This window comes from Schistocerca americana, chromosome 2 (genome assembly GCF_021461395.2).
Source record: "Schistocerca americana isolate TAMUIC-IGC-003095 chromosome 2, iqSchAmer2.1, whole genome shotgun sequence".
Lineage (NCBI taxonomy): Eukaryota > Metazoa > Arthropoda > Insecta > Orthoptera > Acrididae > Schistocerca > Schistocerca americana.
In genome coordinates this window covers 1,053,781,660-1,053,796,599 of record NC_060120.1, presented here as the reverse complement: position 1 = coordinate 1,053,796,599, position 14,940 = coordinate 1,053,781,660, and positions in this window count along the sequence as shown.

Sequence of the window (14,940 nt, the reverse complement as noted above, 5' to 3'; positions counted from 1 at the left end):
CTTACATTTACCCAAATGTCAATTTTACGATTTGTAAGTCCTCGGCTAAGCCGGTGGCGTTATAAGAGCAGTCAATGAAAACCAAATGATGTATAATGTGGGAAATAATTCATGTAGTCGCAGACTTTTTACATATCTGGGAAGAAATGCCCTGAATCCTGACGGGATGTGCTGAGTGTGGGAGTGGGGCTGCGTTTGACGTTTTTTTTTTATTTTTTTTAGTAATTCTCAGACTTCTACCAGTAGCGAAAACGTATCCCAGTACAAAATTTAACTACTCGTATATTAAATTTCTTAAAAAAGGGTCATGTTCATTTTTTATGGAGGACCAATAGTTCGCGCCTAGCGAACGAGAAAATATGAAAATCTCGCGTGTGGGTTTTGAAGGTGTTACGGATTGCGTAAAACGATGTTGGTACAGACAGATGAATAATCGTGTACGAGGAGCACGAACAGCGACCGATGTTGAGTGATGACTGTTAAGGTCATGAAAGTGCCGTGCACCATTCTGACACAGCTCTATCAACACAGTTTGAAAGGTGATTCATGTGGGCCTTCATTTGGCTGTCTGGTCAAATCGTCCAGTATGCAGATCTCTAGGGCATTCGGATGTGACAATATCCTGACGTTCAACTACATGAGGACGCCTTGGCGGGCGTCAAACTTCCGCCCGACTACGTCGGACCATCCCAAGGAAGGCTCGAAGCGTTTCTCTCTAAGCGAAAACGGTATTACTGCTGCCATCGAGCTGTGGGCAGTAATCGTGTACGACTTCAGGTCACTGTTCACACTGACTGAGGAAACTCTGACGTCAAAGCGGTACATTATGGACGTTCTGCGTCCTCATATGTCACTTCTCATGCGACAGTATTGTGGTAACATTTTCAACAGGACGATGCTCGTCCACAAACACCACTTGTCTCTGTAAACTGTCTGCGTGTTGTTGAGGTATTCCTGAGGCCAGCAAGATCCACAGATCTGTCCCCGACAAAACGTGTACGAGACCAACGCGGCCATCCTAGTACCAGAATCCAGGGTACCAACCACCACCTACAACAGTTGTGGGGCAGATGAAGATGACAGAAAGGCCTTATGACAGACTTCATGACTGAATCGATGCCATCATCTAGTCTGCAGGGGGTGCAGCGCCTTACTATCAGTATTGGGGGTCATGCTGCCAAGATCTTTGTAAATTTGACTCGAGTTTGCAATCACTGAAATAGTATCACATACTCTGTAAACCTGTGAAGATTCATTTCATTTGCTCCTCCCCTTCTGAATGCTATACTTTCTCTGTCAGGCAGTGTACTTCATAATCTCAGCACAAATTTAAAATTTCTCACAGAGATTAGCAATTTTTCGGAATGTTTAATATGTCTGAATCACAGACGAACTGTTAAACACAAGTAGACAGTCAACGACAACCCTGCAATGTACGGTCTCTAGAATATAACAGCCTTCTGACACTACAGCCCATAACATCAGCACAGGCCGGAACCTGTGCAGTAGACCATGCTGCGTGCCGCCCGGTTACTATGGCAACCGTGACCCCACTGGTGACCTGTGAGGCCCTGAAGTGGAGCAGGCCACGTGCTGCCCTGCCTATGCTATCTCGCCCTTCAGCGCAAACGAAGAACAATACTGTGTGCGCTTCTAATTATCACGAAAATGCCTTCTTATGGAAATATCAGTGTTTAGGACCAGAATCAGTTTCGAAAGTCCTTACAGTTTTGGAATAAAGAGCGCTTCCATACTTATTTCGACACCCACGCGTCACATCTACGTTAATGGAAACCTATTTCGTAACTCCTTAGGGTATAAATTTAGTGATTTCTACTAAATGAGAGGCTGTTTGTTGATTGCTAGGCGCTTTGCTTCATTCTTGAGCATCTTTCATGGCGATTTCGTATAATCATTTCAACATACCCGGTGCACTGAATCTGTATCTAGCTGTCCTAAAGAGTTCAGCGTGCCCTCATCTTGGAGTCGGCATGCCTATTTCGCGGTTACACTACCCAATTTTCAACACTGCGGCTTTTAACCGTGTATTAATAAATAATATTTTTAAATATACTGAAGTATATTTGTGAAATACGCCCGTCAGTACTAGAAAAATGACATCCAGGATTATTTAGGACACCCACACACAGTTCCATTGCGGAACGATGGTGCAAAGGACCGCTCGAAATCGTTACTGGAGAGGCTTCGGCAGTAAATGACATGGCTCACATGTAGCAACCAACGAACACCATTCGATTTAGTTGCAAACAAAAAGATTTACTCTGAGAAGATAATATTCCATTTCACGGGTCAGGAATGACAGAACATGCACAAAAGTGATAAACATGTTTATAATTAGTTTGAACTGTCCCTTTTGTGTGCGTGGCCGAATTAGAGTGTCAGAATAGCGCAAAGTTCTGCAGGCAGTACAGCTGATAATATTTCTGGACACTTTGTGATGCTCAAATGTTCAAATGTGTGTGAGTTCTTAAGGGACCAAACTGCTGAGGCCATCGGTCCCTAGACTTACACACTACTTAAACTAACCTATGCTAAGAACAACACACACTCCCATGCACGAGGGAGGGCTCGAACTTCCGGCGGCAGGGGCCTACTCTGTAATACAGATATAATATTGTAAGACGTGTCGTTTAGACAACAAAAGGGTGCCGCAATACACCGCTCTCAACGACAGAAGAAAATGCTGTTAGTGAATATATCTCTTTTCTTTCACTGAATGAACGCGTCATTATTTAGCTGGACTCTTATTTCACGCCGACCGCTGTGGCCGAGCGGTTCCAGGCGCTTCAGTCCGGAACCGCGATGCTACTACGGTCGCAGGTTCGACTTCTTCCTCGGGCATGGATGTGTGTGATGTCCGTAGGTTAAGTTAGGTTTAAGTAGTTCTAAGTTCTAGGGGACTCATGACCTCAGATATTAAGTCCCATAGTGCTTAGAGCCATTTGAACCATCTTATTTCACGTACCAAAGTAACTGTAACACTAGAAACACAACACATTACCACGCCTAATACGCTGAAGGAAAACCGCTGGCATTCAAAATAGCATCCAGTCATCTTGAAATGGATGAATACAGGTCCTGTATGGTTTCCAAGTGCATCTTACACCGTTCTCCCTGCAAAATATTAGTAATTAGTAATTAGCAATTACAATTAAAGTAGTAATAAAATATTAGTAATTTCAGGTAATTATGATGGATGTGGAGAGCTGTCACGCACTTCTCTTCAAAGTAGACTATAAAGGGTCAAATGGCTCTGAGCACTATGGAACTCAACTGCTGTGGTCATCAGTCCCCTAGAACTTAGAACTACTTAAACCTAACTAACCTAAGGACATCACACACACCCATGCCCGAGGCAGGATTCGAGCCTGCGACCGTAGCAGCAGCGCGGCTCCGGACTGGAGCGCCTAGAACCGCACGGCCACCGCGGCCGGCTATAAAGGGTCAATGACTTTGGTATCTCATGACTGTGAAGTCCAGGTGAGATGCAAAAGTTCATAATCGTACTCGCTAAACCAGTCCTGTGTGATGCGAGCTGTGTGGACAGGGACCCTGTCTTCTTGGGGCGCAGCATCACCATTAGGAAACGAACATTGAAACATGGCATTGACCTAATCAGCCAAAATGGCAACGCAGTCCTTGGCAGTAGTGCGAGCTTGCAGAGTAACCAAGGGGCCGATGGAATATGACGATGTGGCTTCCCAAAACTTCATGGAAACCCCACCATGTTTCACTTTTGCTACTTAATCTCGGCCAGAAGTTGCAAACATCGCGAAACAATGCTCATCCGACCACATGACATTCTTCCATTGAGCCCTGGCCCAGGAGAGGTCGGAACTATGGTTTCTTGTCACCAAATTTTGCATCACTGATGAGAGATTTTGTAATTCCAGTCCGCCATGGAGTTCGCTTCTTACGGAGCGCACCTCACGTGGTTTTGGGGTTGGCAGGGAGCGCGAGGGCGATATCGAGCAGTACAGTGACCTTCGCAGCTGTTACTCTCTTAGTTTTCGTCACAGTCGTCTTTAACGACCGCCTATCGATCACACACTTTCTTCCGTAGTGACTTGGTGGACGATGTTTTCCGCTTTCCCTGTATGCGGTGTAAATCTTCGACACTGTTCCTCTTGAAACACCAAACATTTCGGCTAACTTCGTTACGGAAGCCCGCGCCATGCGAGCACTACCAACAATTTGCCCACGTACGAATCCACTTTCAAGGACCCCGTGAGTGCGAGGTCGCAGGAGGCCAATGGTGTTTACAGCATTCAACGCCTCACATGTTGTCTCCTATGCTGCCACAATATTGGTTGTTAATGGCAACAGATGGTGGGACAGGAATTATTCAGTGGAGAGCGCAGCAGAGTCGACGGAGCGTAGTTGAACTGCTTAGTCGACGAGTATCTCGCGACAGTTCTGTAGTACTAGTGGTGTTGACACGAAGCAGAGCAATGCGAACGATAAACAAAGCAAACATTGCATTATATCTACAACAACAGCTGCCAAAGTTCACATTCCTCAGAAAGGAATCCAAAGCATTTCGCAGAGTGATAAAGAAGTGGCAGATGAAATATTAGCACTTCAGCAATATGAGCCAGCGGACTGTGTTGTGTCGTATGCGCTCGACTCTGCGGACAATGTACATGAAGAGTTCAATGACGACGATACGTGCTTGACATGTGAAAGTGATACCGAAGCAGGTGTCTGGTCACGTAGGTCATCATCCTTTTGGGACAGAAAGCCACAAATCCCGTCTCCAGTGAAACGTAGTAAAGGACATTCGTTGTCCACGGAGCGAGTAGTAATAATTACGTACATGGAAAATCATCCGCATCATAGTGAAAAAACAATAATGAACAGATTTCGAATAAGTCCGCAGCAATATGACAGTGAAATGCATAAGAAAAATTAGGGATATTCAAGTCGCACATGTTACAAAAACTGGTGTTTGCGCTTTGCAGGGATGCTAGATACAATTTACAGGTAGTGCATGATAGCAGGCTACCACGTTAAGCACGTCAAATCGTTCGTGATGCAGAATATAGTGTTTTCAAGGGACTTAGTGCATGGTTTCATATCTTCAAAAGGGTTACAGAACTGTAAGACATGATAACGAAATTTCAAATAAAACATCAACTTGACGATGCACAGCAACTGCGGTATCGACCTGAAAATTTATAACTGAGATAAGCCAACTTATCCCATCGCTCAGTAATGAATCTGTTTTCAACTCCGACCTATCTGGGTCTGAAGAAGAAATGGTACCTTGGAGATTAAAGGCACCAAGAGAATCGTATCAAGATTAAGTAACATCAATGGCTTAACGCATTCGTATAAAATTATGCCGATTGTTAGTCTGGATGGTCAATTGGCTGGACAGTTATCAATTATTGTGCTGCGACAAGTTGGAGATGTTTTGCCCCCATGACTTTTTCTAGTGTGCGTGACCTTGCAAGGGCAGTAGAGAATATTTAAAAAATATTCAAATGTGTGTGAATTCCTAAGGGACCAAACTGCTGAGGTCATCGGTCCCTAGGCTTACACACTACTTAAACTAACTCGTGCTAAGAACAACACATACACACACCCATGCCCGAGGGTGGACTCGAATCTCCGTCGGGAGGGGCTGCGCTATCTGTGTCATGGCTCCTCGAACCGTGGTGGGGAATAACACTTATTAAACGTACGAAGATGATATACGTAACTCATGACACTGAAGGAGGGATATTTATCTCTGAGCGGATATGATTTGCTAAAGTCCAAGAAAGATACATAATCATATTTCTCCATCCATTCCATCTCAAAATATTCTATCAACATGTCTATATTTTTTGAAAACGATTCACATAACTACAAAAATTTAGATCTTTTTTTACGTCCTAAAGTGGATTTACAAATTCTTGCATCAGGTCCAAAGATATGGCTGTTTATTTCATCCTGGCGTTACAATTATGTTTCAATTTCTCATAGCATAACATCAACATTTTTTTTTTTTAGATCGTAATAGCTCACTTCTTGAGCCGCATTGATCATGCTTTGAACAGCATGCAGCCCGCAAGCCGCGGCTTGGACACCACTGATTCAAAATGATATTTTGGTAGTGCACAGTTATAAACAGGAAAAACCATCAAACACGCTACTTAAGCTTTGAAAACAGGCAAGTCGACACGGTTCCAGTACGATTTGCTTCATACCAAGCGAGTTGGTGCACTGATTAGCACATTGGACTGGCATACGGGAGAACAACGGTTCAGATGCGCGTCTCTTTGCCCTGATTTACGTCTCCTGTGATTCTCTAAAACTTTAAACCAACGATGCAATTGTAAAGCTGTTGCATTTGTAACGGTTACAAAGTGCCGAGGAAATTACTGCTCACTTTGTTTTTACGATGAAAATCACCACAGCACGTGTAAATTTTTAATTATAAAATAATTGAAGTATCCAATTCTGTATAACGAGTTCTCATGTACGCCTGGGAATTTATTTGGTATCCCAAATGATCCCATACCATCATACTATCAAAATCTTAATAAATACAGCGTACTGAGCGTTATTTCGATTTATTTGCAGCGCAAATGACATAAAAGTTGAAAATAAAAAGGAAAAAGACAGTTACTCCGTAGGGAATCCAACCTACGCCCCTCAGATTAACGTTTTGTACTCTTCCCACTGCACTATCCGCTGGTGGCGCCAGTCTGCCCCAAATATCTCATGTCTCGCCCGAACCTTGCCGAAAATTCTATTTTTCCTAAACACTTGGCCATCTGGATTCCCCACTGCTGTTACTTCTATTCCTATAACAGAAATATGGAAATTTGGAATTACGATTAGGTGAGGGCCCTTGTAAGTTACCAAGCGCCGCATCGCCAGTGGACAAAGGAAAACACTTTGTCCTTCCACTTGCTGTATGTACAGGGATTAGACAAAAATATGGAAATTAATGCTTGAAGATAAATGCATATGCTACGTAACTCTGCAGTTGACAGTGTTGTGTATGACCACGAACGGCAGTTATACACAACACCTGCTGAAGGCGATCTTTGTAATGAGAATGAAGCACTGAAAGACATTTAGGACCTGAAGAAGAAATTTTTAGTGAGAGGGTATGACGGCGCAGCGTGTACTGGTGTGACAATATGAGGGGAGTTGCTGTTGGTATATTTGGGTGTCGGATAGTTTGTCTGAAGAAGCATGGGGTTAGGTGAACTGGATGGAGGCCAGGCTATAAGTTACAAGAGTATGTTCAGCCTATTGAGGGATTAGTACGTTAGTATGTGGGGTCGGTTTGTTAGTTTAGAATCAAAAGTTAGGCTGACGCATCTTAGTGATTAACTCACGAGCACGTGGGAGGTTCGCCCTATAGCTACTGCTCCGGTTTTGAGGAGTTTATCATTTATAACCAACGCTTTCATTATACTACACACTGACTGAAAGAGTGAAAATTACATAGTGAAGATATTCACAGTTAAGATATGGGGAAACCAGAAACAATTACAAACAGTGAAAGGAAAATATGCAGCAAGGAACATAAGAGCCCCCAAAAAAACCAAAGCATGTGGTAAGAAGGAAGAAAATAAAAGCTTACTGATGATGCTGAAACTTCAGCTAAATGTGTCTGGGAAATAGAACAAAAGATACACCACTGCCCATTAAAATTGCTTCACCAAGAGTAAATGCAGATGATAAACGGGTATTCATTGGACAAATATATTATAGTAGAACTGACATGTGACTACATTTTCACGCAATTTGGGTGCAAAGATCCTGAGAAATCAGCACCGAGATCAACCACCTCTGGTCTTGATACGTCTGGGCATTGAGTCAAACAGAGCTTAGGTGGCGTGTACAGGTACAGCTGCCCATGCAACTTCAACACGATACTACAGTTCATCAAGAGTAGTAACTGGCGTATTGTGACGAGCCAGTTGCTCGGCCACAATTGACCAGACGTTTTCAGTTAGTGAGAGATTTGAAGAATGTGCTGGCCAGGGCAGCAGTCAACCATTTTCTATATCCAGAAAGCCCTGTACAAGACCTGCAACATGCGGTCGTGAATTATCCTGCTCAAATGTAGGTTTCGCAGGGATCGAATGGAGGGTAGAGCCACGGGTCGTAACACATTTGAAATGTAACGTCCACTGTTCAAAGCGCCGTCAATGCGAACAAGAGGAGACCGAGACGTGTAACCAATGGCACCCCATACCGTCATCCCGGGTGATACGCCAGTGTGGCGATGAAGAATACATGCTGCCAATGTGCGTTCACCGCGATGTCGCCAGACACGGATGCGACTATCATGATGCTGTAAACAGAATCTGGATTCATCCGAAAAAATTACGTTTTGCCATTCGTGCACCCAGATTGGTCGTTGAGTACACCATCGCTGGCGCTCCTGTCTGTGATGCAGCGTCAAAGGTAACTGCAGCCATGGTCTCCGAGCTGATAGTCCATGCTGCTGCAAACGTCGTCGAGCTGTTCGTGCAGATGGTTGTTGTCTTGCAAACGTCCCCATCTGTTGACTCAGGGATCGTGACGTGGCTGCACGATCAGTTACAGCCATGCGGATAAGATGCTGTCATCTCGACTGCTATTGATACGAGGCCGTTGGGATCCAGCACGACGTTCCATATAACCCACCTGAACCCACCGATTCCATATTCTGCAAGCAGTCATTGGATCTCGACCAACGTGAGTAGCAATGTGGCGATACGATAAACCGCAATAGCGATAGGCTACAATCCGACCTTTATCAAAGTCGGAAACGTGATGGTACGCATTTCTCCACCTTACACGAGGCATCATAACAACGTTTCACCAGGCAACGCCGGTGATCTGCTGTTTGTGTATGAGAAGTCGATTGGAAACTTTCCTCATATTAGCACGTTGTAGGTGTTGCCACCGGCCCCAAAATTGTGTGAATGCTCTGAAAAATTAATCATTTGCATATCACAGCATCTTCTTCCTGTCGGTTAAATTTCGCGTCTGTGGCTCGTCATCTTCGTGGTGTAGCAGTATTAATGACCAGTAGTGTATAATTGTGTTTAGCTCAAGGAGAACGCCCTCCAAATCAGATAAACTTATTGAAATGTAGTTTAACGATCCGTTACTGTTTCTTGAGGGCTGGGAAAGCAGAGCCATCAGCTTACTGGAACCCGGAAGGACGACGACTATCAGCCATATTGGTAGTGTCCCTCCTTCTGAATCGCAGTTCTGGCCTCAGCAATCCATGTACTTTCGTGTATTTGGCGACGGTTTGATGTGTTGTCCTATTTCATCTCCATCATCAATGGTCCGAAGGGGTTGCACAGGCGGCATCGGAACCAGTTATGATCAGTCCTCTCTGGGGTTTCTGCGGACCTCTTTTTCTTGACAGATCCAGGGCATCCAGCAGCGCCGTCACAGTCGCACACGTCGGCTCCGGCAGCACCGTAGTCTCCGCAGCGGGAGAAGCTCGTGGGCGCCGACCTGGCGTCGCCACCAGCCTGCCAGCCACAGGCCGACACCTGGTCTCCCGGCTGGACGTCCCGAAGGGCCCAGGCGTCGTCTCCTGCGGGCTGCCTGTCGCACAGCCTGCCTCTGCGCCTATGGCCGCGGAAGAGGAGCGCTCTGCGGTTGGTTTCCACGTCGGCGTTTCCAGTCACGTGCAAGGAGGGTAATGGAGTGCGGGTGAGTACTCGGTGTGGACGGAAGTGCCGTCACATGACCCCCCCGCAAATGCGCCGGCACTCCGTCCTCCCCCGCCGTCGTGTCCCATCTCCATACCAGAAGCAGGGATTGATATTTTGGGGGGAGGGGGTGGGGTAGGGGGAGGAAGGGAGGAATGCGGTGTCGTCGAGAGTGGCATAAGCAGTAGCGACCATTGCAGAGATACTTCACTGCGAAGAGCTATCGCGTTGTGCCAAGTGACTAGCTAGGAAGAACCTGTGTGTGCCGTAATTGTCAGGTGGCACTGCCCTGACAACTTGGCATCATAGGCCAAAAGAGCAGTTCTCTCAGAGATCGTACCCCGCCCGCTTCCAGGAAGATCCTGTCAGAGTAATGTTATTGTGTAGGAGACTCGTGACAAAGCTCGTGTCAACCGTCGTGGAGTGAAGGGACTTCCGTGTCCTGTAAACTGTGCTTCCGCGCCAACACTATGACAACTGTGTCAACAAGTGTCCACGAACTTGTGTTTTCTAGTAACTGTAGTGAAGCAACAGTATGGCCAATATGAACTTGTATAAATTTGCCGCTCAATAATCGTGGCTCATTTAGTTTGTTCTTAACAGAGAGTCCAAATATGCAAATTCATAGGCACAACCGAGCATGGGGAGCAAAGATCAGTTTATTTGTAAATGAAGTGTTACTTATTCAGAGTTTGGTGACTAACTGTGTTATTACTAGCTACCTTATTGTCCAAGAAGTCGGACACAACAATTAGAAAACAGAGGTTCATCAAGAACTACTAAGTTCCTAGCAAAACTTGATGCAGAATCGAACGATTTGCTTATATTGTCAGCTATGGTTCTTGTGCAAGGCTGTGTGGTAAGAAGCAGGTGTTCAGGCAGTAACACGATGCATGACTTAACTACTTAGAGTATTTTATTAATACTGTGGGGATAAGGTTCAGGTATATAGTAATTAATGGCTTCCTGATACTTTGCCGAATTTGGCGATGGCGAATGTGTGTATCACAGTTACGACCCAGCGTGGGAGAGCAATGTCAGTGACGTTACTAAGGAGAAAAAATGAATCTCGTGAAGCACATGTGGGTCAGAAACGACAGATACGAGGGTTATTCTGAAAATAAGGAACGATCTGTCGCGAAATGGAAACCACAATGAAAATCCGATGACGTTTTGCACAGGTGTATTGGGCAGTGTCTCTAGTATTGCCGTCGACCGCATTAAGTCGTTCTTTTTAGTTCTGAGCACACAGGTAGCGCATAAAAAACCTAGAACAATAGTGTCCCCCGCCAAGTACGAGGGCCTGGTGACAAATTTCGTCTGAAGCTATGTAGCCAACATTATATAACTGTCGTGCGTTTTCTTCCTCATGACAATACTCAGTCGCATTCTGCAGGGGCAATCAAGATGATCCCGCATCCTTTTCAAGTGGAAATGTTTGATGAACCACAATACAGCCCGTAATTGTCTTCCTCTGAGTTTCATCTCTGCTCACATAAACCGCTGGCCATGAAGACAACATTATGGCACAGACAACGAGATGTAGGCCAGCGTAAAGAATTGGCGGAAAGCACTGTGGGTGCTTTCTATAACGAGTGTATTGGAACGTTGGTACAACACTATGGCAAACTTCTAAGTCGGATCGGCGACAATGGAGATAAGTAGCTGGAAGTTGTAGCTAACTGTTCCAAACAAATAGTTTTTATTTTTGTTCCATTTCGCAACTCATCGTTCCTTACGTTCCGGATAGCCCGCGGATATGGGAAGATATGTCTAATGTATAAACCACGTGACGTGACTGATATCATCAGAGTTACCAATGGACTCTTGCAAGACCTTACAGTTGATGCGATGGAAATCTAGAAACTTGTGAATGGCCTTTGATATTTCGTGTTCATGGGCAAGGCTTTGTATTGAGAATCATGAGCGTGGGTGTGAGCACTTCCAATCGGATGGAGGTGTCATACAGTAAGACACTCACGAATGGGTTCTAGTCCGACTTTGATTATCTCAAGAAACCATCGCCCCCGTCTGAGTATGAAATAGGTATTTAGGTCGGAAGAGGATGGCTGTGGATGTCATAAAGATAGGAATGTGAGGTACAATATAGTAGTGGGTCAGTTAATGGGTGAAATTTTGTTAAAAGCATAGCGATTACGCTCTTGGTGGGCGTACTGAACTGGGGAGCATCCGGACAGGTTTGACCTCCTGTTGCCCAAGAAGTTCATCGATTCAGGCCTACGGGAGGGGTTATCAGTATCGTGTAGGACAAAGGAGGGAATGCGGATAACGTTTACTTATTTACTTTTTTATTTACACCTCACGTTCCGAAGGACCAAATTGAGGAGCAATTCTTCAAGGTCGTGGAACGTCTCAGTACATGATATTACATCATAAAAGTAACAAAAGATAAAAATAAAATGTTAATGAACCCGAAAAAATAAAATCTATACGTTTAAGTAAACACAGTCAACAATAAAACAAGAATCAGCTTAATTTTTCAAGGAACTCCTCACAGAATAGAAGGAGTGATCAATGAAAAAACTCTTCAGTTTCGATTTGAAAGCGCTTGGATTACTGCTAAGATTTTTGAATTCGATCGGTAGCTAATTGAAAATGAGTGCAGCAGTATAGTGCACACCTTTCTGCACAAGAGTTAAGAATGCACGATCCAAATGCAGCTTTGATTACTGCCGAGTATTAAATGAGTCAAAGCTTCTTATTCTTGGGAATATACTAATATTGTTAACAAGAAATGAATGCAAGGAATATATATGTTGAGAGGCCATTGCAAAAATACCCAGACTCGTGAACAGGGGTCGACAAGAGGTTCGTGACGTTGCACCACTTATTGCTCGAACAGCCCGTTTCCGAACCAAAATATCCTTTTCGAATGGCAAGAGTTACCCCAAATATAATACCATACGACATAATCGAATGAAAAGAAGCAAAGTAGATTAATTTTCGTGACGAAGTATCATTACTTCAGATACCGTTCGAATAGTAAAAATGACAGCACTGAGCCTTTGAACAAGATCCTGAACGTGGGCTTTCCACGACAGTTTACTGTCTATCTGAAAACCCAGAAATTTGAACTGTTCAGTTTCACAAATCATATGCCCATTCTGAGAAATTAAAACGTCAGGTTTTGTTGAATTGTGTGTAACTGTAAAAACTGTGTCTTACTGTGATTTAGCGTTAGTTTTTCTGCATGCCATGAACTTAGGTCATGAACTGCACTACTTGAAACCGAGCCAATGTTGCACACAACATCCTTTACTACCAAGCTAGAGTCATCAGCAACCAGAAATGTTTTAAAGTTATCATTAATACTAGAGGGCATATCATTTACGTAAATAAGGAACAGGAGAGTCCTCAACACTGTTTCCACTTGACCGGACCCCACTCAGACCCCACATCGCAGCCATTCTCTACATTGTGAATAACGACCTTTTGCTTTCGCTACTAAAGTAAGAGGTGAACCAATTGTGAGCTAATCCCTGCATTCCGTAATGGTCCAACTTCTGGAGCAAATATTTTGCGACCAGCACACTCAAACGCATTATTTAAATAAAAAAATATGCCTAGCGTTCGAAACCTTTTGTTTAACTCATCGAGTACCTCACAGATAAAACAGAATATAGGATTTTCAGTTGTTAAATCACTTCTAAAGCCGAACTATACATTTGATCGCAAATCGTGTGAAATAAAATTATCAATTATCCTTACATACACAGCCTTTTCAATAACTTTAGCATATACCGATGGCATAGAAATAGATTTAAAATTTCTACATTATCCATTTCTCCCTTTTTGCAAAGCAACTTTACTACTGAGAACTTTAATCGTTCAGGAGACTGACCACTCCTAAAGGAAAAATTACAAATATGAATAAATACAGAGCTAACATGCGCAGCACAGTACTTTAATATTCTGATAGGCACTCCATCATATCCTTGAGAGTTCTTAGTCTTCAGTGATTCAATTATGGACTCAAACTCATACATTCAAATCAATTTCCTCGTTCTCAAACTGGTTGTAAAAAAAAGCGGCTGTGTAACTTACAGAACACCATTCTCACAAATGGATGAAGGAAAATGATTACTACCTTCGGCCTGGAAACTCCTTATATCCACGTAGTAACTCTTTTTTATTCCATTGATCTTGGAATCGCACAGGGAAAAAGGGAGTTAATCTCTTTCTTGCATACTTTCTTTCAAATGCTCTCCGTTAGCATTGATACAACTTTTATTCTGCTATCGCGTTCTATCCCTAATGAAGAACTCCACTCTATGTCATGTGCGATCTTTCCGCAGTTCAGGCACGGAGATTCTTTCCCTCTCTCTCTACGGGAGGTCGACAAACAAGAGCACTGAACTGCCCCAAAAACAAAATACAGAACTAGAGATATGACATTGTGGGGGTCAGAGAATTGATTCCACTTCTTCCTGTGTATTTCTCGTGGAATTCTATGGCTAGAATTCTGTAGGCCCTGAAAGGAAAGTGCTTTGTCATACTTGATGATTGGTTGTACTAATATGGATTCATCTTTTTGCACATCAGGTGGCTAATTCTCTGAGGAAGCAAAGCCAGTTAATAACATCGAGTGGCACTGTAATCCGCAGTAAGGGATGACAGTGTTGCAATGCCCATCACAGAATTGTACTGGTGCCAGAAGATTAGCTGCCAAAAACTCCTCCTCGCAGTGTAAATGGCATGGCAATGAAATGAGTCGTATATCAACAGAAACCATGACGTGACTCGTACGTTACCACTGACCACTGACATGTGTAATTTGGGGCTCAACAATTACAGCTTAACCACTTGCAAACGTTAGAGAATTACATGGACAGGAAATTTTTCGTGTAGCATGCTGTTCCGATCTGCACCTGGGGTTGTCGAATGATTATTGAGTTTCGTCTGTGAGTTAGAAAACTGTTCTGTAATCATGGCGGCAATGTGTAGCGTTCTCATACGCGATAAACACAGCCCTCACGGGATCATCTTGTTGTCCACCTGTCTTTCTGTCTGTTCGAGTGTTAAGATTATTTTTCCTTAGGGACACGTAGAGGTATCAAGTTGAAATTTATGTCACGTAATAAGGTGTACCGTCCCTAAATTATGTACACTACTGGCCATTAAAATTGCTACACCAAGAAGAAATGCAGATGATAAACGGGTATTCATTGAACAAATATATTATACTAGAACTGACATGTGATTACATTTTCACGCAATTTGGGTGCATAGATCC